This window comes from Saimiri boliviensis, chromosome 1, assembly GCF_048565385.1.
Source record: "Saimiri boliviensis isolate mSaiBol1 chromosome 1, mSaiBol1.pri, whole genome shotgun sequence".
NCBI lineage: Eukaryota > Metazoa > Chordata > Mammalia > Primates > Cebidae > Saimiri > Saimiri boliviensis.
The window spans coordinates 89,727,593-89,753,151 of NC_133449.1; the positions used below are offsets into that span (position 1 = coordinate 89,727,593).

General features: G+C 42.7%; 2 long non-coding RNA genes across 4 annotated transcripts in view; one reads left to right on the top strand and one right to left on the bottom strand.

Annotated features, from left to right (window-relative positions):
• LOC141581051 (uncharacterized) overlaps positions 1–25,559 on the top strand; it is a 285,372-nt gene that overhangs the window by 173,236 nt on the left and 86,577 nt on the right. The window lies entirely within an intron of this gene.
• Positions 1,144–25,434, bottom strand: LOC141584749 (uncharacterized). Of its 3 annotated transcripts, XR_012517954.1 has the most exons (4): positions 25,270–25,434; positions 22,943–23,110; positions 5,025–5,542; positions 1,144–1,379 (listed from the first exon to the last, which is right to left on the bottom strand). It is a non-coding gene; the product is annotated as an uncharacterized LOC141584749 (long non-coding RNA). The 3 variants fall into 3 exon arrangements; XR_012517955.1 differs by lacking the exon at positions 5,025–5,542; XR_012517953.1 differs by lacking the exon at positions 1,144–1,379 and having other exon boundaries at positions 4,489–5,542.

Here is a 25,559-nt window from a genome sequence, read left to right on the forward strand (position 1 = left end):
TCTTAATTGTTTTACATTCAGTATATCTTGCACACTGCTGAACTGAGTGGTTACTATAATTATATTTTCTTTCCTGTAAGATACTTTGATTTTCTTGTACTTATTCATTGCCTCACTTTTTCATTTGTTTAGTTTTTACTGAACCTATTGCTAAGTCTTCCAATATTTCCCAGGAACTTTGTTCAGTGCTTCAGGATAATTTCCGACAAAGTCAAACCTGTTGAATAACCTCCCCTTTCTACATTTCTCCTGCATATCCTTTAAAGCAACTCTGTTGCTTTTCTAGCCTGCAGCATAGCTCTCATCCTAAAAATCCCCTTGCTACTTTTCTGTGCTGGAAGTGCTATTTCCCGGTTTTATGTTTTCTTTCTTGGTTTAGTCCCTCTTTTTGATGGAGCACATATACCAGTAGCTTCTTGAGAAAGGGCACTTGGTAAGAAAAAAATTTGAGACTTTACATAAATATCTTTATTACGTCCTCATGCTTGATTTGCCAGGGTGTGTCATTGTAAGTAGAAGTTAATTTTGTGGGCATTGTTCCTTTTTTTCCTGGCTTCCAGTGTTACTGTTGCTATGTCACTGTCATTATTTTCTTATTCCCAATGTTTTGTGTAACTGTTTTTTCTCTCTCGAAGCTTTTAGGATCTTCTCTCTGGTAAGAATAAGTAATATTGTGAATGATAATTATGTGAATTATGTGTCCAATAGCTGTCCTTCTCATTTTGTAGATTATTCAGTCATTTGTTCCTCAAACAGCCCATGAGGTTGTTGATGCTATAATTATCCCCACCTTAAAGAAGTAGAAACCACAGCACAGAGAGATTAGGTTATTTTCCTAGGGAAACACAGATAGTGGGTGATGTATCTAGAATTTACATCCAGTCAATCTAACTCTGTGCTTTTAACTATAACTCTTAGCTTCTCCAAGAGGGCAAAGTAACCAAAGGAACTTCCTGATAATGCAGTTTCAGACACCTAGTAGGGATTAATACCATACAGGGAGTTTAGGTTTTTTATTTATGTACAAAGTCAGTACTAATGATGAAGCAGTTTCTCTCTGTACTATAAGGGCCTTGGACATTTCCTAACAGAAACAGGCCATCAACGCTTTTTATAGCCAGCAAGCAGGCAGCTTCCAAAAGCAGAACAGATATAACTTTCAGCATGGTCTTGAGCCATTTGCAGCCAAAGAGACAACTTGTAGAGGGTGACTGGTCATCTGCAAGGCTAACTCAGTTTGATTCTTACCAGCAACAAGCACTCCTCTTTGTGAAATCTTGAGGGTATCTGGGACCAGATGCTACCAGATGTTCAGGCCTTTGTCTTCTGTATTTATTGAAGTCATAGTGACTTTCCTCTTCTTACCTCTCAGAATACTGCTGTGGATATCAATTATTGGGATCTGATCAGTATCTACCGAGTGATGGTCAGTAGATATTGTAATTCTTTTTGTTAACTTTCTACACATTTACATCTTCCTAGTTAGACTGTGAGCAGAACTGTCTTATATATCTTCTCACCCTTCATGGTAACAAATAAATGACATACAAATATATATGTATGCATACATACACAGTGTGTATATGCACTGTTCAAAAGCTCTTGATCATAAAGGTAAATATATCTTCATGTTTAACAAAGTTAAAACAGTGTAAAAAGAAAATGAAACTTAAATTTTCTCAATTAATTTGAGTCTCCCAACCCATTCCCTCCATTCCCTGCCTTCTCATGGTCTCTTCCCACTCCATGGAAGGAACAATAATTATTTATGTGGTTCTTTCAAGAAATTTTCTGTGCATATAATGCCATATATATTATAAAATATATTTTAACACAAATGGCCTTATGTTCTGCATATGGTTCGGAAACTTTTGTTGTTGTTGTTGAGACAGAGTCTCACTCTGTCACCCAGGCTGGAGTGCAATGGTGCGATCTCAGCTTACTGCAACCTCTGCCTCCCAGGTTCAAGAGATTCTCATGCCTCAGCCTTCTGAGTAGCTGGGATTACAGTTGTGTGCTACCATGCCCTGATAATTTTTTGTATTTTTAGTAAAGATGGGGTTTCACCATGTTTGCCAGGCTGGTTTCAAACTCCTGACCTCAAGTGGCCCACGTGCCTCGGCCTCCTAAAGTGCTAGGCTTACAGGCCTGAGCCACTGCACCAGGCCTACTTGTTATATTCTTAATATCTTTCTGTAGTTGCAAATTCCTTTTTAAACAGCTGGGTAGTTGTTCTTTGTATAAATCAGTTTTATTAACCAGTCATCTATTGATAGGCATTTACATTCTGTCTAGGATTTTTTTTTCTATTACAGTTAATGTTACAATGAATGTCATTGTGAAAACATCTTTAATCACTTATGTGAGTATATTCATAAATAAACTCATTCAAGTGGAACTGCTGGGTTAACAAGTATATGCATTTAACATTTTGATAAGTAAAGCCACATTTACTTCTGTGAAAGTTAGGCCAAACTATACTACTGCAAACAGTGTATAAAGGGCCTGTTTTTTCCCTATCTTATTCAGCTCCAAATCATATAGCTATTTAATGCTTCTTTGTCTAGTATGAGGAAAATTTGTATCTCTTTGCTATTTTAATTTCTCTAATAGCTGTTGAAATTGAGCATATTTTCAGATATTTGTTGACCATTGGTCTCACTTTTGCAATGAGCTGACATTACACATTCTCTGTTTACTTTATAGTGGGTTGTCCATTGGTTAGTTTGTATGGTTTAGTTTTTTGTTTGATTTGTAAGAAGTCTGTGTGCTTTTTGGTTTTTGGTTTTTAGTTTATTAACAAAATTCATCCATTAATTGCTGTATCTGTCACCAATAGTTTTCTTTGTTTGTTGTGTGTGTGTGTGTGTGTGTGTGTGTGTGTGTGTAGATAGATAGATAGATAGATTTTTTTTTTTTTTTTTTTTTTTTTTTGAGACAAGGTCTCACTCTGTCTCCCAGGCTGGAGTGCAGTGGCACAGTCTTTCTTGGCTCACTGCAACCTCCATCTCCCTGGGTCAGGTGATCCTCTAACTTCAACCTCCTAAGTATAGCTGGGACTACAGGTACACACCATCATGCCTGGCTAATTTTTGTCTTTTTAGTAGAGACAGTGTTTCATGTTGCCCAGTGTGGTCTCTAACTCTTCAGCTCAAGCATCCACCCACATCAGTCCCCCAAAGTGCTAGGATTACAGGTGTGAGTCACCACACAAGGCCTGTTGTCTTTTTTTTTTCGCAAGATGGAGTCTCATTCTGTCACCCAGTCTGGAGTGCAGCAGCGCAATCTCAGCTCACTACAACCTCTGCCACCTGAGTTCAAGCAATTCTCCTGCCTCAGCCTCCCAAGTAGCTGGGATTACAGTTGTGCACCACCATGCTTGGCTAATTTCTTTTTGTATTTTTAGTAGAGACTGGGTTTCACCATGTTGGCCAGGCTGGTCTCAAACTTCTGACCTTAGGATCTGCCCACCTCAGCCTCCCAAAGTGCTGGGATTACAGGCATGAGCCACTGCTCCCAGCTGCCTGTTGTCTTTTAACCCAGTTTCTTGTTTGTCTTTTAAGTGTGTGTGTGTGTGTGTGTGTGTGTGTGTGAGAGAGAGAGAGAGAGAGAGTAGGTGGTGATATATATGAATTAAAGCAACTGAAAAGAGTAGGGGGATTGTTTAAAGCCCCTAAACACATTGGAACGAAGAGAATAAGGGATCAGGAAAAGAAACAAAGGAACTTTCCAAGCTCTATTGCTCCTGTGCCTTTTCTCTTTCTACAAGAGTCCTAAGACTGAGGGAGCAGCCAGGAAGCAACTGATGTCCTGTTGCTGAAACTCCTGTCTGTATAGTTTTTAGTGAAAAAAAGACGATAAAAATATCTTTTAAAAATGCATTGTTTGAGAATAGGTAGCTTCCCCCTTGAAAAAAAGATGAGGGAATACCCAGAATTGGATGACAAAGTAATATGAAACTTGTCCATGCCAACTCTTCCAGCCAGCTTAATTCTCATCAGCCACTGTAATTTATTAACAGTGAGGTGAGAAAAGACATGAATCAGCTTAATATAATATAAGTAGGGCATTGCCATAGTAACAAGATGCAGTCTGTTTTCTACTATTTATGTATGGTTTATTTTCTCCAGAGCCTCTGAGTTATTGCTTGAAACAAATGGAATGAGAAACATCTTGTTCTGCACATCCCCACCTGGCCCCTCAGCTTGTAATGTGTATATAGAACCACATTTTTTTTGATAAGAGAAAAAACAAAAGCACTTGAATTTTTAGAAAATCGTATTTATAGCAAAAAGGCTAACTACATAGTTTCCAATCCACTGTGGTTTTGCAGAACTCAAATGTTTTTTATTTTTGTTTTTTATTTTCACCTCTGAGACACACGATTCCTCATTGAAACCTCTGGGAAAAGACCCAAAACACATGCTGGAAGCAAACATGAGGCTAATACTGCTTCTCAAAGGAAACATTCATGTTCTTTACCCAGAATTCTTGACTGACTAGAACCAACTCCCCACAAACAAGGAGTGAGGAGACTAAACCTGGTGACAATTTTTTATCTTTTTTTTTTTTTTTTTTTTTTTTTGAGACGGAGTTTCGCTCTTGTTACCCAGGCTGGAGTGCAATGGCGCGATCTCGGGTCACCGCAACCTCCGCCTCCTGGGTTCAGGCAATTCTCCTGCCTCAGCCTCCTGAGTAGCTGGGATTACAGGCACGCACCACCATGCCCAGCTATTTTTTTTGTATTTTTAGTAGAGACGGGGTTTCACCATGTTGACCAAGATGGTCTCGATCTCTTGACCTTGTGATCCACCCGCCTCGGCCTCCCAAAGTGCTGGGATTACAGGCTTGAGCCACCGCGCCCGGCCGACAATTTTTTATCTTACTCAATCTTAAATATTCAGAAGAAAAGTCCAGTCCAGGCAAGAAACCAGGGCCTGAGACTGTGACACTCTATCTCTTCGTGGAGGGCACTACCAATACTTACAAAATCGTACCCAGCAGTAAGCAGCCTCACTCCTTACCTGAAGCCCCCTGCATGGAAGAGCCACATGCCATAATTTTTCCAATTCTGCACTTTCCTCTGAGGATGTAGGATTTAGAGTTTTTAGTTCAAAGATGGGCATGGTCATCTCCAGGTCACAGAAAACATCAAGGTTTCAGTTGTGCAGGAAAGGAAATAGCAGAGTCCCTCAGCCACTCTCTTTCCTCTTTCCAGATGCCAGTTCCTATAATCATTGCTCCCATGCTTTAAAAGGAAATGGAGGAAACATACAATGAAAGGGAACTTTATCTCTCAGTAGCACCTTCACTCTGTACAAATTTGGTGTTTGTTTATTTGGATCTTGACATCACACTGTTCAGATCCGCATGGTTCCGTAGCCATCTAGCCCATGGCTTCAAGCTGGAGCTTAAGATGTCTGGAAATGATCAGCAGTCCTCATCTTCCATGAAAGAGGTCCCCAGACCTCAGATTCTAACGTGCTCACCTTCAGCATCCCAAGAGCCCACACCTCTTTAGATGCTCCTCCACTGCACAAGTCTGAGAAGAAAGGAAATGAAGGGAGAGTATTCTGACCACTTGTGGGCAACCTTTGCATTCAGGAAAGGCCCTTCTCCTATCCCATCTTCTACTGGAAAGAAGGGACAGGATGTAGGCTGCCATAGGAAGTGGGTTGGAGCAGTTTTATAGGCCACCCAGCCTCGGAGTCTATAGGACCTAGACATACCCTGTGATGCTTCCATCATTGATAACCACTAAGATCTATCAGTAAAGAGGTCATCTCATTCAACCTACATTGGAATCTTTAAATCATTTCCTTCAAGGGTTATAGCACCTCTAATGCATTGAAGCAGTGGAGTAATTTCTTTATTTTTATTTTTTAGGTATAACTTACATATAGTAAAGTGCACAAAAGTGTTCAGCTTGAAGAAGTTTTACTCAGGTATATAGCTATAACCACCTACCAAACCAATATATTGAACATTCCCAAAACTTCAGAAGATTCCTTTGTGCTTCTTTCCAATATACCCTTCCAAAGGTACATTCAGTTCTTTTTTTTTTTTTTTTTTTTTTTTGAGACAGAGGTCTCACTCTCATTGCCTAGGCGGGAGTACAGTGGTGCAATCATGGTTGACTGCCTCAGCTTCCTGAGCTCAGATAATCTTCTCATCTCAGCCTCCTAAGTAGCTGGGACTATAGGCATGCACCACCATGCCTGGCCAATTTTTTTGTATTTTTAGTAGAGACAAGTTTTCACCATATTGCCCAGGCTGGTATCGAACCCCTTAACTGATCTACCTGCTTCAGCCTCCCAAAGTGCTGGGAATACCAGCATGAACTACTGCACCTGACCAAGGGTACATACTATTCTAATTTATATTATCTATTAGTTTTGTTGTTCTTAAACCTCATATAAATGAAGTCATACAGTATAATATTTTTTACATCTGGCTTCTTTTGCTCTGCATAGTATCTGTGAGTAACATCCATGAATGATATTATGTGAGTGATTTATACATTTTTAGGTTCAGAGTACTGTATGCATATTCCATGTTATATTCATCCATTCCCTATTGATGAACATTTGACAGTTTCCAGTTTGGGGCTATTGTGAATAAAGTTCTATGAATATTCTTATACATCTCTTTTGATAAGCATGTGCAATTATATAGAGTTAAATTGTTGAATCATAAGGTAGGTTTAGTAGTTACTGTCCAAATTTCCAAAGTGATTGAACCAATTTACACACCCAACCCATGCTTGCCAACACTTGGTATGGTTACTCTTTCTAATTTTAGCCATTCTGGTGGGTGAGTAGTAATATCTCATTGTTACTTTAATCTGCATTTTCCTGATAATTATGTTGAGAAATTTTTCCAAGTGCGAGGCCCTGGACACCCTATGAGACCTGCACTCCCCTAGCAAGTATCCCCATTCCTGAGAGAGCGACACATTTAATAACAAATAAAAACCACAATGACACAGGGAGAAAGAGACCACAGAATAAAGACAAAGGCATTTTTCCTATAAAGGAAAATAGAACAGGAGGCCTGCGTTTTTGTTTTGCACAGGATCCCACTAATTGTGTGTGTGGACTCGACGCTCCAACAGCTGAACCCAAATCTGGGTAGGGCCTGGGATTCTGCATGTTTATCAAGATGCCAAAATGATTAATATGCCCGTTCTTCATACTCTTCCATCAGCATAGAAATATGTTTAATTCTTAGGAGCTCAGAAAAGAAAAAAACCCAACAAATGAAACCTTCAATACCCGCTCTCTCCTATGCCCTTCATGGCACACTTGATAGAGTCATCTCTATGTACTGCCTTCCTTTCTCCTCTGTCTAATCCTCAGCCCACTGCAAACCAACTTTAGTTGATACCATTCCATAGAGACTTCTCTTGCCGACTGGGTGCTGTGGTTCACATCTGTAATTCCAACACTTCAGGAGGCCAAAGCAGGTGGATCACTTGAGGCCAGGAGTTCGAGACCAGCCTGGACAATATGGTGAAACCTTGTCTCTACTAAAAATACAAAAATTAGCTGGATGTGGTGGCACATGCCTGTAGTCCCATCTACTCGGGAGGCTGAGGCATGACAGTTGCTTGAACCCAGGAAGCAGAGATTACAGTGAGCCGAGATTACACCACTGCACTCCAGACTGGGCCACAGAGTGAGACTCAGTCTCAAAAAAAAAAAAAAAGAAAGAAACAAACAAACTGCCCTTGCCAAGGTTGGCATGTACACTTCTAGCCTCAAAATCTCAGGGATATTTTTTAGTTCTTGTAATAGAAACCTTAAGTTAAAGTATTTGCTTATTTATTAATATCTCCTTTCACAGCCCTCTTTCTCAATCAGGATCAACTCCTAGTGGTCCAGCTTATACTTGAGATCTCCTCTGGCCATAGGTGATTAGATCAGGGATGGTCACCTGAATTTATTCCAGGGAAATCACTTTCTCTCTCTAGCTCTCTTGTCTTCCCCTTTTTTTCTCTCTCTCTCTCTCTCTACCTTCCTCCTCCCCAATTTCCTCCTCACTTTTCTTCCCTCCATCTCTTTTTCCCTTCCTCTTTTCTTTCCTTCCTCTTTCCTACCCTTGCTCTGGAATTGCGATTCTACTTTAATCTGAGCAAGTCTTTTAGCTCGAGAAGCCATACCCCAGAACCATTGGTCCCATTTTCTGGATCCTATGTAGCCTCATGAGCCGAGGAAGGATGTCTGCAGAAAGAAGAGAATACAGCAGATAGGCAGAGAAAAGCTTCGAGGCTGCTAAGAGCCTTAAGTTCTTGTTTGCCATCCTTGCTTTTGGGTCCATGAGATATTCCTGTACGTTTATAATCTATTCTTTCTTTTTCCTTAAGCTTACCCAAGTTAGTTTCTGTTACCTGCAACCAAGCAGTCCTAATTGATACCATCTTTATTTTTCTCAGCTTCTTGGAAGGGTTGGCTCCTAGTGGGTACACCTTCCTTCTTGCCTACTTTCTTCTCTTTAGTTGGATGACTCAACCCTCCTGAGTTTCCTACAGCTGCAATCACACCTTCATAGACTTCTGTACTGTATCCTGCTTCTCCCCTAAGTGTGCTGTTTCTCAAGTGCTGTTTCTGCTCCCTTTTCTTTCTCATTTTAACACCCCCACTGTCAGCCATTGTGTTTATCACCTCTCTGTCGATGAGCCCAGCCATCATCAGTCTCCTGAGTCCCAGATCTCCCTGCCTACTACTTGTGTGTTCCACACATGCCTCAGACTCACTAAGTCCAAAACCAGAGTCATTATCATCTCCCTCCTCTCAAGCCTCCTCCTCCTCCTGTGTTCTCTATCACAGGGAATGGTACCACCCAACGATTCAACAAAACGTCTGGCCACCATCCCCAACGCTTCCCTCTCTCTCCTTAACATCCACCATCCACCAACCAACAAAGTTCCCAGTCCTGTACATTCGATCTCCTAAATATCTCCTGAAAACATCAGCTTCCCTCCATTGCCACTGCCTCTAGGCTAGTTAAGTTCCATTCTTTTGCCCCAGCTCATAATTGGTCATCTGCTTCTAGTGTTGCCCTCATTTTCCCGACCAAGCCCAACCCACTTCTATATCCAGAGTGATATCAAGAACAAAAATTGGACCTACTCTTTCCCTGTTTCCAATATCTCCATTTACCTTGCATTAAAGCCTAGCCTAGCCTCCGTCATATGGTTTGCAAGGCCCTGCGTGAGCTGCTTCTGCCCGCTCTCTAGCCTCAGCTCTCTCCATTCTCAGCATCTGATCACAGTATGCAGTTCCCCTCCAGGCCTGTGCACATGCTGTTCCCCCCATCCCTATCACTGTTATTCTTCTGACCTCCCTCCTCCCTGTTTAACGTGGTTAACTCTTATTCATCATTCAGGTCTGAGCTTAAAGTCTCTTTCTGTGGAAGTCTTCCTTGGTCTTCACACCTTAACCCTGTCACCGAACCATGCTGCATTATAATTGCCTGTTGACTTATGTCATCCCCATTAAATCTTAAGATAAATGAAGGCAGGGCCATACTCTTCCATTTCGGCACAGTGCCTGACACATAGTAGGGATTAATGTTTGTTGACTTAATAGATGATGCTGGTGCTCTTCAGGTTCTTTAACATGCATGAAAGGCAGGTTTAGAGATGGGAGAGGGTGAGAATAAGGAATAAGCAAGGTGCAGATATGGAGAAGATCATATTTTAGGCAAAAGTTTGATTTTGATTCAGTCAGTGAGAGGAAGTGGTTGATGAATTTTATTCCCCAAATATACGTTCACTTGAGATGGTCAGTTGCTTTATCTCTTTGCTATACATCATCTCTGTACTTTGTTTTATGCTGATCATCTCTCTCAAATTCCATTCTTGGCTGGGCGGGGTAGCTCATGCCTGTAATCCCAACACTTTTGGAGGCCAATCAGGGAGGATCACTGGAGCCCAGGAGTTCAAGACCAGCCTGGGAAACATAGGGAGATCCCTTCTCTTCAAAAAAGTAAAACAAGTGTACTTTAGTAGCTGAGTATTCCCAGCTACTCAGGAAGCTAAAGTGGGAGGATGGCTTGAGCCTGGGAGTCCAAGGCTGCAGTGAGTCTTGATTGCACCACTGCACTCCAGACTGGGAAACAGAGCAAGACTCTGTCTCAAAAAATAAAATCCCTTGTTTCAATCACATTTCACCTGCTTTCTGAAGCAGTGACTCATCCAGACTCCCCATTTCTGCCTAACATTCTATAATATTCTGAGCTGATACTACATAGTCTGTTACTTGATTACATTCAATTTCACTGCATGCTGTCATTTCCTGTGGGTCACATCATACTTCTGTAAACCAGCATATAGGGGAGAGTGACTATTAACAAATAAATTAGGCCGGGCATGGTGGCTCACACCTGTAATCCCAGAACTTTGGAGGCCAAGGCAGGTGGACACCTGAGGTGAGGAGTTTGAGACTAGCCTGGCCAACATGGTGAAACCTGTCTCTACCAAAAGTACAAAAATTATCCAGGCATGGTGGCAGGTTCCTGTAATCCCAACTGCTCTGGAGGTTGAGGCAGGAGAATCACTTGAACCCAGGAAGAGGTAGCAGTGAGCCAAGATCGAGATACTGTACTCCAGACTGGGTGACAGAGCAAGATTCTGTCTCAAAAAATAAATAAAAATAAATAAAATAGAGAACCTGTAAGTAAACATTGTAAAGTATGTCCAAATAAATATTTTCATTCCAAATAGTCCTCATTCAAAATACTTCTGTAACTCTTCTTTGGAAATGGACTTCAGATCTCATTCATGAACTATATGAGAAATAGATTTGTTGTTTATTGTGACCCTGAGTTTTTCCGCCCCAAACAGTATTTACTCAACTACCTTATTTTTCAGACTTGATTCCAAATGCTTTTTTTGAGATGGAGTTTTGCTCTTGTTGCCTAGGCTAGAGTGCAATGGCATAATCTCGGCTCACCACGACCTCTGCCTCCAGGGTTCAAGCGATTCTCCTGCCTCAGCCTCCCAAGTAGCTGGGATTATAGGCATGCACTACCACGACTGGCTAATTTTTTGTATTTTTAGTAGAGACGGGGTTTTGCCATGTTGACCAGGCTGGTCTCGAACTCCCAAAGCAATGTTCAGTCAGAAAATCAGAGCCATCTTAAGTGACCCAGAATGAAGGCTTTATATATAGATTAGATTTTACACAATTATGGAATCTGGTAATAATGCTCATTGCCTCTGCATCTAGTATGGCTCTGAGGTTTCTTTATACCAGTAAGGTCAACAGTCAGCATGAAAATCTAACATGAAGTTGGGGAATATGAGGACAAACTGGACCCCATGTGGGTTTCTCACAGCCTCCATCCTTGACAATGTGCATGACCTACAGAAACAGCTTTGCCACAGAGCTGCCCCTGTGTCTGGACTCTGGCCATGGAGTCAGGGAAGCTGAAACGGAATGCAGTAGTATCTCCTTTAAGCCCCACTGCTGCCCCATGCCCACAGGGAGAACCCCTGGGCCAACAATAATGCATGCAGTCGGCAGTGACAGCTAGCACCCTTCACTAATCTTCAGAACATTATGCTGCTGGTTCAATTCCACATTCCAAGTCCTGCCTGCAAATTTCTCTCATAATCAACTATAACCTGGCACCATATAGGGAAGGGCCTTCTGGGTCAAGTAGCTCAACTTGGTAAGCTGATGCCGTACAGTTACTAAAATGCAAGCTGATCCCCAAGGGATGAAGGCTTGCCAACATTGAAAGTAGTCAAAAGCAAATGCCACAGCATTTGAAGAAACTTTCAGTATAAGGGTTCCTAAAAATGTTGGACACAAGGATAGACTCTTTGGAGTCAGTAGCAAATGCCTCCAAGAAGATCAGGTTGACTTCTTTAAAAAAGACAAATGTTCACTTGGACATGCAATATTCTGGTTTCTTCATGAAGGGAATGACCTGAGTCATATACTTGTTAGGATTCCTTATATTTTCATCATTTTTCTCTTCTGATTCTCAAGTTTACAGACCTTTTTATTGTGGTTATTGTTATTGATTATGTTTTAGCTCAACTGAGTTTTATGGCTCATTCATGAGTTGTTCAAAAATCATACAGAGCAGGGGTCCCCAACTCCCAGGTCATGGACCAGTGCCATTAGGAACTGGGCTGCATTACAGGAGGTGAGTGGCCAGCAAGCATTAATGCCTGAGCTCTCCCGCCTATCAGATCAGCAGCGGCATTAGATTCTCATAGGAGCACAAACCCTAGTGTGAAGTGTGTATGTGAGGGATCTAGGTTGTGCATTCCTTATGAGAATCTAATGCCTGATGATCTGAAATGGAACAGTTTTATCCTGAAACAATCCCACGTCTGCCGGTCTGTGGAAAAACTGTCTTCCATGATACCAGTTTCTGGTACCAAAAAGGTTGGGGACTGCTGATACAGAGGAATAGGTAGGTCCTGGGAAAGTATCCTAGAGATAGGTAATTCCTTCTCCCTTCCCAAGGTGAATATTCTTGACATTTTTTCTTATCCTGGGATATATTTCCTAGCTGTATATTTTAGAGTCCATTTTTTTCTCTGAGGTCAGTGATCTTCTGGCCCTTCACCACAATTAAGCAAGTTTTTTCTTATTTTTCTTTTTTTTTTTTTTTTAGAAAGGGTCTCACTCTGTTGCCCAGGCTGGAGTGTAATGGCATGATCAAAGCTCACTGCAACCTCTACCTCCTGGGCTCAAGTGATCCTCCCACCCCAGCCTCCCAAGTAGCTGGGACTACAGGTGTGCACCACCATGCCCAGCTTATTTTTGTATTTTTAATAGAAACAGGGTTTCCTCATGTTGGCTAGACTGATCTTAAACTCCTGACCTCAAGTGATCTGCCCACCTTGGTCTCCCAAAGTGCTGGGATTACCGGTGTGAGCCAGCAAGAGCCACCACACCCAGCCAGGTCTTTTCTTATTATATGGCATGTCATATTGCTTGTTTTAGCTGTTTCTAAAGGCTTTCTTCTTTAGCCTTGATGTCTTATAGCAGTCTGTTCAGGCTACCATAACATGATACCACAGCTTGTGTGGCTTATGAAAAACACAAATTTATTTCTCTGTCTTCTAGAGGCTTGAAAATCTGAGATCAAGATGCCCAGCAGATTCAGTATCTAGTTAAGGCCCACTTCCTGGTTCATAGACAGCACATTCTCATGGTGTTTTCACATGCTGCAAGGGGCAAGGGAGCTCTCTGGGGCTTCTTTTATAAGGCCACTAATCCCATTCATAAGGATTACACTCTTGTGATCTATTCACCCCTCAAAAGCTCCACCTCCAAATACCATCACATTGAGGGTTAGGATTTTAACATGTAAATTTGGGGGGGGGGGGACATAAACATTCAGTATATAGCACTTGACAATATTAATGATTCTATTCTTGTCATTCTAGGCAAATCTAGAGGCTGGCAAAAATGTTCTGTGAGTGTAAAATATCTAAATTACAAATGATATGGTTAATGAATTACATTTCAGTCAGTTTGCTCTCAATTTCTTTTCTTCATTTCTTGATCAATGCCTTCGATCTCTAATACGATTCTTATACCTGCCACCTTGACCATTGTTGCCTAATTTATTTGTGTGAAAATACACATAACATAAAATTTACTATCCTAATTAAGAAATTTAAGTGTGTAGTTTGGTAGGGTTAAGTGCATTCACTTTGGTGTACAGCCAATCTTCAGAACTCTTCATCTTGCAAAACTGAAACTCTGTACTAAACAACAATCCCCCATTTCTCCCTCCCTCAGCCCCAGGTAACCACTATTCTACTTTCTGTCTCTATGAATTTGACTACTGTAGGTACCTCATATAAGCGGAATACTACAGTATTTATTATTTCATGTCTGGCTTATTTCACTTAGCATAATGTCCTCAAGATTCATTCATGTTGTAGCACATGTCAGAATTTTCTTCCTTTTTGAGACTAGATAATATTCCATTGTATGCAACTATCACATTTTGTTTATCCATTTATCCACTGATGGACACTTGGTTTGCTTCCATCTTTTGGTTGTTATGAGTAATGCTGCTATGGATGTAGGTATGCAGCTATCTCTTTGAGACCTTGCTTTTAATTGTAATTCTTCTGGGTGTACACCCAGAAGTGCAGTTGCAAGATCGTATGGCAATTTATTTTTAATTTTTTGAGGATCCACATACTGTTTTTCACAACAGCTGCACCATTTTACATTCCCACCAACAATGCTGAGTCTTCTGACCTTATACCAGTATTGTCTCCATTGTACCACCTGCCAGTGAGCTTAACATTTGGATATAGGCTATTTTGGACTATTACCTGTCTGTTTCCTGTATGTTCACCTTAACTTCCCAGCTAGATATAACTCTCCTTGGGTATAAATTCTGTCTTCTCCTGCTCCTATATTTTCCAAATCTCTTAAAATATATTGAACACAACCACGAATTCAAAGCATACTTGTTGGATGAATAATTAAATGAATGAGCAAGCACAATTATACAATCTAGACCTTTCTTTGCTGTCTCTCTCTCTCTCTCTCTCTCTCAATCCAATTATCTCACCTTTTTCTTCCACCAACTCCCATTGTTAGCCAAGTCAAGTCATAGACTCTACTTTCTAGTTCAGAATCTTGGTCTTAGTAGGAAATTAACTATTATTTAGTTCTTTATGGTACATGATGAAGGGAAAAACACTGGGTTTGAATCTCAGCAAGTCATTGAACTGCCAAGATAATTAAAAATAATGTAAAACACATGCCATTATTGAAAATCACATACCATCAAACACTGTGCATGCAGCTAATATAGTGTCTGGTACTTCATACATGTTCAATAAATGTTAACCTACTTCTTACCCTTTTTATTCAGGTTTTGGATAGGCACACTAGAATGTAAACGCCTTTAAATGCAGGAACTTAGCTTTACATATCTTTCTATCTTCTTTAACGCTTTTGCTTAGTACAGGCCCAAAGACATTTATTATGTAAACAGACAAATCAGACATCCGATCTATCCTCCAGTTCTACCGGAGTTGTGGAGTTGTTTTTCAATGGTTCCTTCACACAGTTTATCAGTTTGTATCAGCTAGATATGATGCAATGCCAAAAAGAAAACCACAATGGCTTTGCAACAGGGTTTATTTCTTGTTCACGCCACATGTCCATCATGAGTCAGCAAATGGTCTTATAGTCACTCAGGGGCCAGGCTGATGGAGGTGCCATTTCTTCACATGTCTCCACAATTGCAGAAACAGGGAAAAGAGAGTATGGCAACCACTGGGTGGTTCTCACAGTGTCTGTCTAGGAGTGGTACACATTAATTCCACTCACATTTTATGAGCCAAACAAGTCACATGGCCACATCTGAGTTCAACAGGGTAGGGATACATAATATTCCCACAGAGAGGGGCATTAAAAATTTGTGAAGGGCTGGGCATATAGCTCATACTTATAATCCTAGTACTTTGGGAGGCCGGGGCAGATGGATCACCTGAGGTCAGGAGTTCGAGACTAGCCAGGCCAACATGGTGAAACCCTGTCTCCACTAAAAATACAAAAATTAGCCTGGCGTAGTGGTGTACACCTGTAATCCCAGTTACTTGGGAGGCTGAGGCAGGAGAATTGCTTGAAACTGGGAGGCAGAGGTTGCAGTGAGCCAGGATCGCAGCACTGCACTCCAGCCTGGGTAACAGAGCAAGACTCCATCTCAAAAAACAAAAAACAAACAAAAAAAAATGGAAAAAAATTTTTGTGAAGAGTAACATACCTACTATCACAGCTTAGAAGGCTCTTTATGATTTGATTCTTGCCTTATCTACATAACCCTGAACTCTGGCCATGTAGACTGATGACAGCTGCCTAAACACAGCATGCCCTTTACACTTGGGTGCTTTAGATATACTGTTTCCTTTGTCCGGAGCAGCATCCCATCATTCATTCATCCATTCATCCACTCATTCCTTCATCTGTTTATCCATTCATTCAACAAATATGTGTTGAGTGCATTTTGTATGATAGATCCATCCCAGTAGAAACCTCCTTTTCATCCTGAGGGCTAAGAGCTCACATTAAAATTGCCCTGGCTATCATAGTTCTAGCATACAGTTAGATGCTCTCTCTTATGCTCCTGGCACTTTCTATACACCCACATCATAGAACTTTACACACTAGCATTGCACTGGGGGCATCAGAATTTCTCTAATGAAGGAGATGAGGAGTGACAATCTGGTTGGGCTTTGTAACAGAACTTCTTTTGAAGCTATACTTGCCTGTCTTTTTCACATAAAATTGAGAAGGGTAGGTCGTTTTTTGCAAAGAATGCAGGTAGAAGTAGATGAGATTATACCTGCTTCTTCCCTTAAGCTACCCTCTGGAGCTCCCACCGCAGTACTGAAATATGTGTTTCAATGTCTCTCTTTTTTTTTTTTTTTTTTTTTTTTTGAGACGGAGTTTCGCTCTTGTTACCCAGGCTGGAGTGCAATGGCGTGATCTCGGCTCACCGCAACCTCCGCCTCCTGGGCTCAGGCAATTCTCCTGCCTCAGCCTCCTAAGTAGCTGGGATTACAGGCACGCGCCACCACGCCCAGCTAGTTTTTTGTATTTTTAGTAGAGACGGGGTTTCACCATGTTGACCAGGATGGTCTCGATCTCTCGACCTCGTGATCCACCCGCTTCAGCCTCCCAAAGTGCTGGGATTACAGGCTTGAGCCACCGCGCCCGGCCTTCAATGTCTCTCTTGAAGAAAATGACTGGTTCTTAATCATCATTATATTGTAAGACGGATAGGGAGTAGCAGAGTATATGTTCACTATTTGTGGAACAAATTAATAAGTAAAGCAGGCACTCATACTATTACAGGAAAGGGGTCCTGATCCAGTACCCAATAGAGGGTTTTGGGATCTCCCACAAGAAAGAACTGAGGATGAGTCCATAGAGTGAGGTGAAAGCAAGTTTATTAGGAAAGTAAAAGATCGAAAGAATGGCTACTCCATAGACAAAGCAGCCCTGAGGGCTGCTGGTTGCCCGTTTTTATGGTTATTTCTTGATGATACACTAAACAAGGGGTGGATTATTCATGCCTCCACTTTTTAGACCATATAGGGTAATTTCCTGACATTGCCATGGTATTTGTAAACGGTCATGGCGCTGGTGGGAGTGTAGCAGTGAGGAGGACCAGAGGTCACTCTCGTGGCCATTTTGGTTTTGGTGGGTTTTAGCCAGCCGCTTTACTGCAACCTGTTTTATCAGCAAGGTCTTTATGACCTGTATCTTATGCCAGTCTGTCGTTCTGTGACTTAGAATGCCTTAACCACCTGGGAATGCCCTCAGATAGGTTACAGGCTTATTTTACCCAGCTCCTATGCAAGATGGAGATGCTCTGGTTCAAACGCCTGACAATACTATCACTTTTTGGAGCCATCCCCCAGAGTCATCAGCAATCTCTGTGGCAGTGGTTCTCGGCCTTGGCTGCACATTGGAACCACCTGGGGGACTGTAAAAATGCAGACACCTTGGCTTCAGGCTTAGAATTTCTGATGTTGACCGTCTAGGGTAGGGCCTAGACATGAGGAATTTTAAAATATAACCAAGTGATGATAATGTGCAGCCCAGACTAAACCATATGAGGGACCATCAGAATGACCAGGAGGGCTTGTTAAAACAGAATCTGTAATCCCACCACGTTGGGAGGCCAACGTGGGTGGATCACTTGAGCCCAGGAGTTTGAGACCGGTCTGGCAACTTGGCAAGACCCTGTCTCTACAAAAAAATACAAAAATTAGCTAGGCGTGTTGATACACCCACGTAATTCCAGCTCCCTGGGTTGGTCAGGGAAGCTGGAGGAAGGGGGGCTACTGAGGTGAGAGGATGGCTTGAGCCTGGGAAACAGAAGTTGCATGAGCCCAGATCATGGCACTGCATTCCAGCCTGGGTGACAGAGCAAGAGTCTGTCTCAAAAACAAACAAAAACAGAATGATTAGCTCCATCCCAAGTTTCTTATTCTTATTTACTAGGCTTAGGGTGGAGCTTGATAATTTGCATTTTTAACAAGCCCCCAGGTGATGTTGATAGTTGATGTTGCTAGCCGGGAACTACAGCTCTATGGAAACAGAAATCTCAGTTGCTGAACTATGTACTCCACTCCACCCCAGCCTATCCCTACGCCCTTATTAACTTCATAATTAGCCCCAGGGAAGAACTTAAAAGTAAGTGTACTACTAGATTTTTTTTTGAGACAAGGTCTTGCTCTGTCACCCAGGCTGGAATGCAGTGGCACAATCATAGCTCACTGCAGCCTCAAACTCCCAGGCTCAAGCAATCCTCCTACCTCAGCCTTGGGATTAGCTGGAACTACAGGCATGTACTGCCATGCCCAGCTAATTTTTAATTTTTTTTCAAAGACAGGATCTCACTAATGTTGCCCAGGCTGCTCTTGACCTTCTGGGCTCAAGCAGTCCTCCTGCCTTGGCCTCCCAAAATGCTGGGATTATAGGTGAGAGTCACCACGCCCTGCCTACTACTAGATTTTTGTAAAAATTTTTAATATATTCCTTCCTACTTCCCCAATAAGAATTTGAGGTAGGAGTGACTTGAGAGGAAATTGAAATAATTCTCTGTTAATTACTGATTCATTCCTTTGGCTATTAAAAAAGTTTATCAAGGCTTTTATTACAAATAGTACATATATTATAAAAAAGCACAAATTTCCTCCTTGGAGGAAATAGACTGTGAGCTCAATAGGGGGTAGAAGGTAGTGAAGGGGTTCAGAATAAGCCACTGTGGCATAAAAATATTTTGAGCTGAAAGCAGCTGAGTTCCTGAAATCCCTTAACTGCCTAAAAGCAGGACTTTTGAAAAGACCTCATTTGTCATAAATCAACCAGGGAAGAATGACTTTTATCATCAGAGACAATGAGAAGTCAGACAATGAGAAGTGGGCACCACACCAACAGTCATCGTCATAAACCTATTATGTCTCCCATTTATTCTGCTAAGCATCAATTTAGTGTTCCTAAAAGTCATTTGCTTTCCCATAAGCACTCTTTTACCTGCTCTCCTTTACCTATTAAGCTATATTTAAACCTCAGATGCTAACTGCCCCTTTGAGTCACATTTCTTTGTGAACTCCCGTTCATATATAATCAAAATCTGTCTTTTCTTGCCAATCTGTCTTTTGTCTGTTTAATTTGCAGGCCCCCCAAAACTGAACATAAGAGAGTGGAGGAACAGTTTTTCCTCTCTGAGTTGGGAATGCAGACTGGGGTGTCTGGCACTGCAAAGTCACCTACTTATACACTGAGAGCTGCTTGGGTTTCACCTTCTTGTTGTCCATTGACACTGATAGCCCAGGAATCTAGTCTTCAATCATTGGCTATTGTGTTCTTTATCTTCCCTCTTCTTCAACCCTTGCACTCACCATCCTCTAACCCACCAAATGAAGCATGTACTCTCTTGTTCGCCTGTTCATGTTCCTCTATGACCAATACTTTGCCTTGCTGGGTGGGGAACAACTCAAAAAGGCCAACTTGGTTATTTGCTCACTGTGATTTCTATGCTATTTCCATCACTTTTCAGCACAGCAAAACATGTTGTCAAACCTTAGCTCTCAAATGGAACCCAGCCTTGGGAAGAGATTGAAGGAAAGTCAATTGGCTCTTCTGCATTGGCATTGTAGGGCAACCTGGCATACAGAAAAGAGACCTGGGCTGAGGATTAGGAGACCTGAGTGTCATCCCAGTTCTACTTTGTGTCATTTCAACTGCCATGGGCTTTCATTTCCTCATTTATTAAATAGGATTTCCCACCACATGGGACTGTTCAGAAGATAATATAGGAGAATGGAAGACAAAGCATATGGTGCTTGGCAAAGTACTTGTATTCTCTTAGGGCTCAGCAGTCCATCCTACTTCCAGTACTTTGTAACTGAGAAGGGACACCACCATGCTTGTATCCCCCACCATGCCAACAAACATCATCAAATGCTGTAGAACAGGCGTCCCCAAACTTTTTTTTTTTTTTTTTTTTTTGAGACGGAGTTTCGCTTGTTACCCAGGCTGGAGTGCAATGGCGCGATCTCGGCTCATCGCAACCTCTGTCTCCCGGGTTCAGGCAATTCTCCTGCCTCAATCTCCTGTGTAGCTGGGATTACAGGCACGCGCCACCATGCCCAGCTGATTTTTTTGGATTTTTTAGTAGAGATGGGGTTTCACCATATTGACCAGGATGGTCTCGATCTCTTGACCTTGTGATCCACCCGCCTTGGCCTCCCAAAGTGCTGGGATCACAGGCTTGAGCCACCGCGCCCGGCCGGCATCCCCAAACTTTTTACACAGGGGGCCAGTTCACTGTCCCTCAGACCGTTGGAGGGCCGCCACATACTGCGCTCCTCTCACTGACCACCAATGAAAGAGGTGCCCCTTCCTGAAGTGTGGCAGGGGGCCGGATAAATGGCCTCAGGGGGCCGCATGCGGCCTGCAGACCGTAGTTTGGGGACGCCTGCTGTAGAACATACCCAAGCAAACGAGAGTGCATGTGTACTCATAAAGGAAGGTATAGCAGAAGCCCAGTTGGAAATTCCATCTAGATTGGCCCCAGAAACAATTTTTCTATTGCACTTTCCATCTGTGACTTCTACTCCTCATATCCATTCCACCTTCTAACCTGGTTCCCAGGCCTCATTCTTCTGTTCTAGTTTACAGTCTCCAAACTCAAGAGAAAATATTCTTTCTGACTCTCAAAAGGAAAAGAAGAAATTCCCAGTGGCTTAGAAAGGACAACACCCAGCTAGGTCCTGAAAAGACCCTGCCACCTTATAAAGGAAGAATCTTTTTTTAAACTAGGATGTTTTATGAGCAGTTGCCCTTGGCCAAACCAGGAGAACAGAGGAGCTCTCCTCCCTTCGTTGGACATCTAGAAATATATTATAGATTGTTTTGTTCACTTGCTTTATCATAAGCATGCATAACTTCAGTAAGCAGAGGAACCCAAGGATTTTTTTTACCTATAAAAATAAATTTTCTTGACCAGAACTATTACTATATTCTATCTTTGTTGATTGTTACATTCAACTATATATATATATATATATATAGTTGAGAGCAACCATAGAGTCAATATATATAATTGAATATAACATAACAAACGTATATATAGTTGAAGAAGGCAACTGTTTATATGTATAGTTGAAGCCAAAGAAGGCAACTATATATATATATATATATATATATATATATATATATATATATTTGAATGTAACAATCATATTATTGACTATAGTATTCAATATATATTGAATATATGTGTATATGTGTGTGTGTATATACAGACATATATATCTATATACATGTATATGTATAAAGGGGGGCAATATTTTGAGAGTACTAACCCAATGTATTTTTATCCTCAGTAACTCATATTGACTAGTTTTACTGAGGCTCCCATATCAACTCAGACCAAAGTTTCTTCCACAGCATAAAGAGGATTCTTCTTAGCCATTTAGCCACGAAGCTTGGTGCCCCCAGGAGGAAGGAGGCTATGGTGAGGGTTGTTCATTCTGAAGAAGTAGAAGTGTGAGAAAGGAGAAACATGGGTAGATCCAGAGGAAGAGTTGGTTACATGCCACTGCCAGGGTTCTAGCTCCGCCTTCCTTTGCTGAACCTCAAGGAGAGGGGTCTGGAGAGATACCCAGCTGGGCATCAGGGAGCCCAAGTTAACTGGATGTGGTGGCTCCATTCCCAGGCATGGCCTGGGGAGTCCACAGGCCTTTAGGAGGAGCCTAGCCTTTATCGTCACTACACCCAACAGTGAGGGGCAGTGACAAGTAGTCTCAAAAATGCAGAAGCAGCAGATCAGCATACCTGGGTCCCTACATCCTATGTACCTGAAAGTTTCCAAGTGTCCTATTTGGATGATATGAAGGGGTTGAGGCCTGACCAAATAGCCAGAATCTGGCGTTAGGATTAAGAAGCCTCAGTAGGTAGTATTGTTTTGTTCTATTTTGCTTTTAAATCAGAGGGACGTGTCTGAGACTCCGGTATGTATGCCATGAAGAGACAAAAGACTAGATGATCAGGCAAGAGAGGAGGGAGAAGGCAGAGAATACGTGGATCTGAGGCCTCCTCCGTGTGCCATAAGATCATCTACACTCCCACATACCCTAGAACATTATCTTGGAAAGGAGCAGAGAGAGGAAATGGGAAGACTGAGCATTGACACAAACTCTAAGTCATTCAAAAGAGGTTACTTAAATGGCAGAAATGGAGATCCTATTTTGCCAGTTTAAAGATTGTTTCCTTCTCAGGGTGCTCAGTGGGTTGAGATCTTGAGGGAAAAGTTTAGCCAGTTATGGAAAAATACAATTTTATGTCCTCTGTACAGCTAAGTAGTAGACTGTATAAAAGTTCAACTCTGCCCCACATCTGTGGTATTAGTTGAATTACATAAATTGTTTGCCCTTTGGGTTTATGTGCTCTCTTGGTTTGCACAATATTCAGTCCCAGAATCCTTGAAGAACAAAGTGTCTATACACATGCCTTGTGACATCATAACCCAGTCACTGATATGACTGCTTCTCTGATTCTGAGTCATCAGCCTCCACCCATGCTCAGAGGTCACCCTGGGTTCTAAAAGCATCTGGAACACCTCTGTGAGCCATCATTACAATGCTTTGCCTACTTTCATCATCCTGACTTCACATTCTTCAGTGGAAATGTCTAGAAACCATGTTATAGTCTCAAATTTTTCAAAGTAATTTTCAGAGTGTTTTATGTATATTGTTTCCTATTATCCCAACAACTCTATCAGAAGAAATAGTAGCAATTCCATTTCAGAGCCAAACAATAGATGCTCAGAAGCTTAGGTGTTATTAGTCAGGGACCAGTCCTGAAAACAGAAATGAAACTAGGTACTTCAACAGAGACTTTTTAATATAGGGTATATTGATTACCAGCATTTGTATCCTGGATCTCCTCACACCAGCTTGTAAAATTCAGGGATGCCAGCCGGACATGGTGGTTCATGCCTGTAATCCGAACACTTTGGGAGGCTGAGGTGGGTGGATCACCTGAGGTCAGGAGTTCATGACCAGCCTGATCAACATGGTGAAACCCCGTCACTAAAAAAAAAAAAAAAAAAAAAAAAATTAAGGGATGCCATGTTGATAATTTAAAATTATCTATGGTGAATGATTTATATTATGGAAATTGGCACACATTACAAATTGGTTTCTTTGTGGTTTTTCTTTTTCTAGAGAACTGGTTGTTAAATATTTACAAGCATACCACTGGTTATAGGTATTGAAGGGCTGGACAAAAGTGAACATTGGGGTAACACAGAGATAGTCCCTGTAGAAAGCAGCTACCACACCAGGGCTGGGAAACAAGCAGAAGAGGTTAGGCTATGAAAACCTGGGAGATCGGGGGAGGGGACCCCAGAGCATGGGCTCAGACTGGAGAGGAGGGGCAGCTGCCCTCCGGTGCTGAAACATTTGAGGGGGCGTGATGACACTGGACTGGGAGTGCTGAAGAAAACTGGAGGCCAGAACCTACTGCTGATGCTAGGGTGAAGCAGACAGGGATAGCAAGGCAACCGAAAGAAGAGTATCCTCTTACTCTCCTGTCTTGAGTCTCTATCTAGCACCCTGTCAGAGCTTTACAGGGACTAGCGGCAGATGAAAAATGTGGTTTGCAGAGTCCTAGATGCACCATCCCAAAGCCACCTACAAAAGGCAAGTTGGTGTGAAAGTCAATAGCGCATTTGGTCATTTGCTCAGTTCACATAGCTTAGTAAGTGTGGTCCATCTTGCTTCCTAGGATTTCTCAATTTCTAGATAAGCCCTTGGTATACAGCACATACTCATAAACATTTGTTGAAGGAAGGAAAGAAGGCAGACTAGACTAGCCCAGTTCTCCCGCTCAAATTTAAAAGCAAGAAGAGTCCAAAATACTCTTGGTTGCCCATGTTGGTGTTGAAGCACCCCACAGCAGCCAATATTTCTTTATATGACCCAATTTTTTACACTGGGGTTGTAGGAACTACATAAGGAGGTACCAAGCACAGCTTAGTGCTTTGGAGAAAAGCAGATCTGGATTCAGCCCCACTATTTTAAGAGTTGTATGGCGTTGGGCTAATTACTGAACATTTGAAGGCTTGATTGCTTCATCTATAAAAGGGAGATAGTAATGACACGAGGCTTAAGGTAATCATATCTGGCATGTTTAATCCATGGTCTTTGCTACTTTTTATTTATTTGAGATGGAGTCTCACTCTGTCGCCCAGGCTGGAATACAATGGCACTGCCTTGGCTTACTGCAACCTCCAACTCCCTGTTCAAGCAATTCTCCTGCCTCAGCCTACCAGGTAGCTAGGATTACAAGTGCACGCCACCACCCCAGCTAATTTTTGCATTTTTAGTAGAGACGGGGTGTCTCCATGTTGGTCAGGCTGGTCTTGAACTCCCGACCTCAGGTGATCCACCCGCCTCAGCCTCCCAAGTGCTGGGATTACAAGCATGAGCCACCACGCCTGGCTGGTCTTTGCTGCTATTACTCTTACCCCACAGCTCAGAAGGGAGGGGCAGATAAGCTGCCTTCTAAGGCCAAGCTGGGGCCAGTGACCCCACTGTTCTGGGCTTTCCTCTCGTATCCCCAGAGCTGGCCAAGACCCGGGCTAGAGAAGCAGGGATCTGCCCAGGGCTGCCACAGTCCGGCCAAGAGCTGGACAATGGAGGCCAGACTGGCCGGGGCCCAGCGCTGCAGCCCGATAGCGTCTCATAAACTGCATTTGGAACTTCCAGATGGGAATCTGTGTTTCCTAACACTTTGTTCCAAAGCAGGTTTGCACCAGCCTGAAACAAACGCGGGTGTGGTGGTTCCTTACATTCAAAACGAAACAAAAAGAAGCCAAAGAGAACTCCAGCCTCCAAGCTACAAACAACCTCTACACCTTTCCCCAGGCAAACTGTGTGGCAAGAGAGGAGGGAGCGCCTTTGTGGCCGCCGCCGGGACTCGGGGCCTCGGAGCGCGGAGGTCTCCGTTGCTCAGGTCCATGGTCCTGAACCCCAAAGGCTACAGGGCCCCAGGGGTGGGGCTGGAGGGGTTCGCCCTGCCCAGCCAGGGCGCCAGCCAGAGAGGGCGGGAGGGGACAGCGCACTGCTGGGCTCAATCAGGCCGCGCCCCGCCCCGGGAAGCTCCCACTCCCCCTGCCGGAATCCTGGGAATGTCGCTGCCCCGGGGAAGCATCTGGCCGGCCTCTGGTCAGAGGGTGGGGTCAAACCTGGAATTTCTCGGGTGCTTTTGCACAAAATCCCAGCAAAGATTCCGGCCCGTGAAGCTGAACCCCACGTTATTGAGAAGGAAGCTGCCCACTTCTTCTCCGGGCAGCCTTTGTCACCGCCTCTTCCGATTCCCGCCGGGAGGGCAACCGCATGCTCCTTTTCCGTTTGGAAGATTTCTTCTTTGTGTCAGCGGGGGCAGTCCTTCCCTAGCTGGAAACCGAGGGACCCCGGCAGGCTTTTCCAGCTGGACTGTCGCCATCTTGTGGCAGGACTGGGTAGCCACACCGGC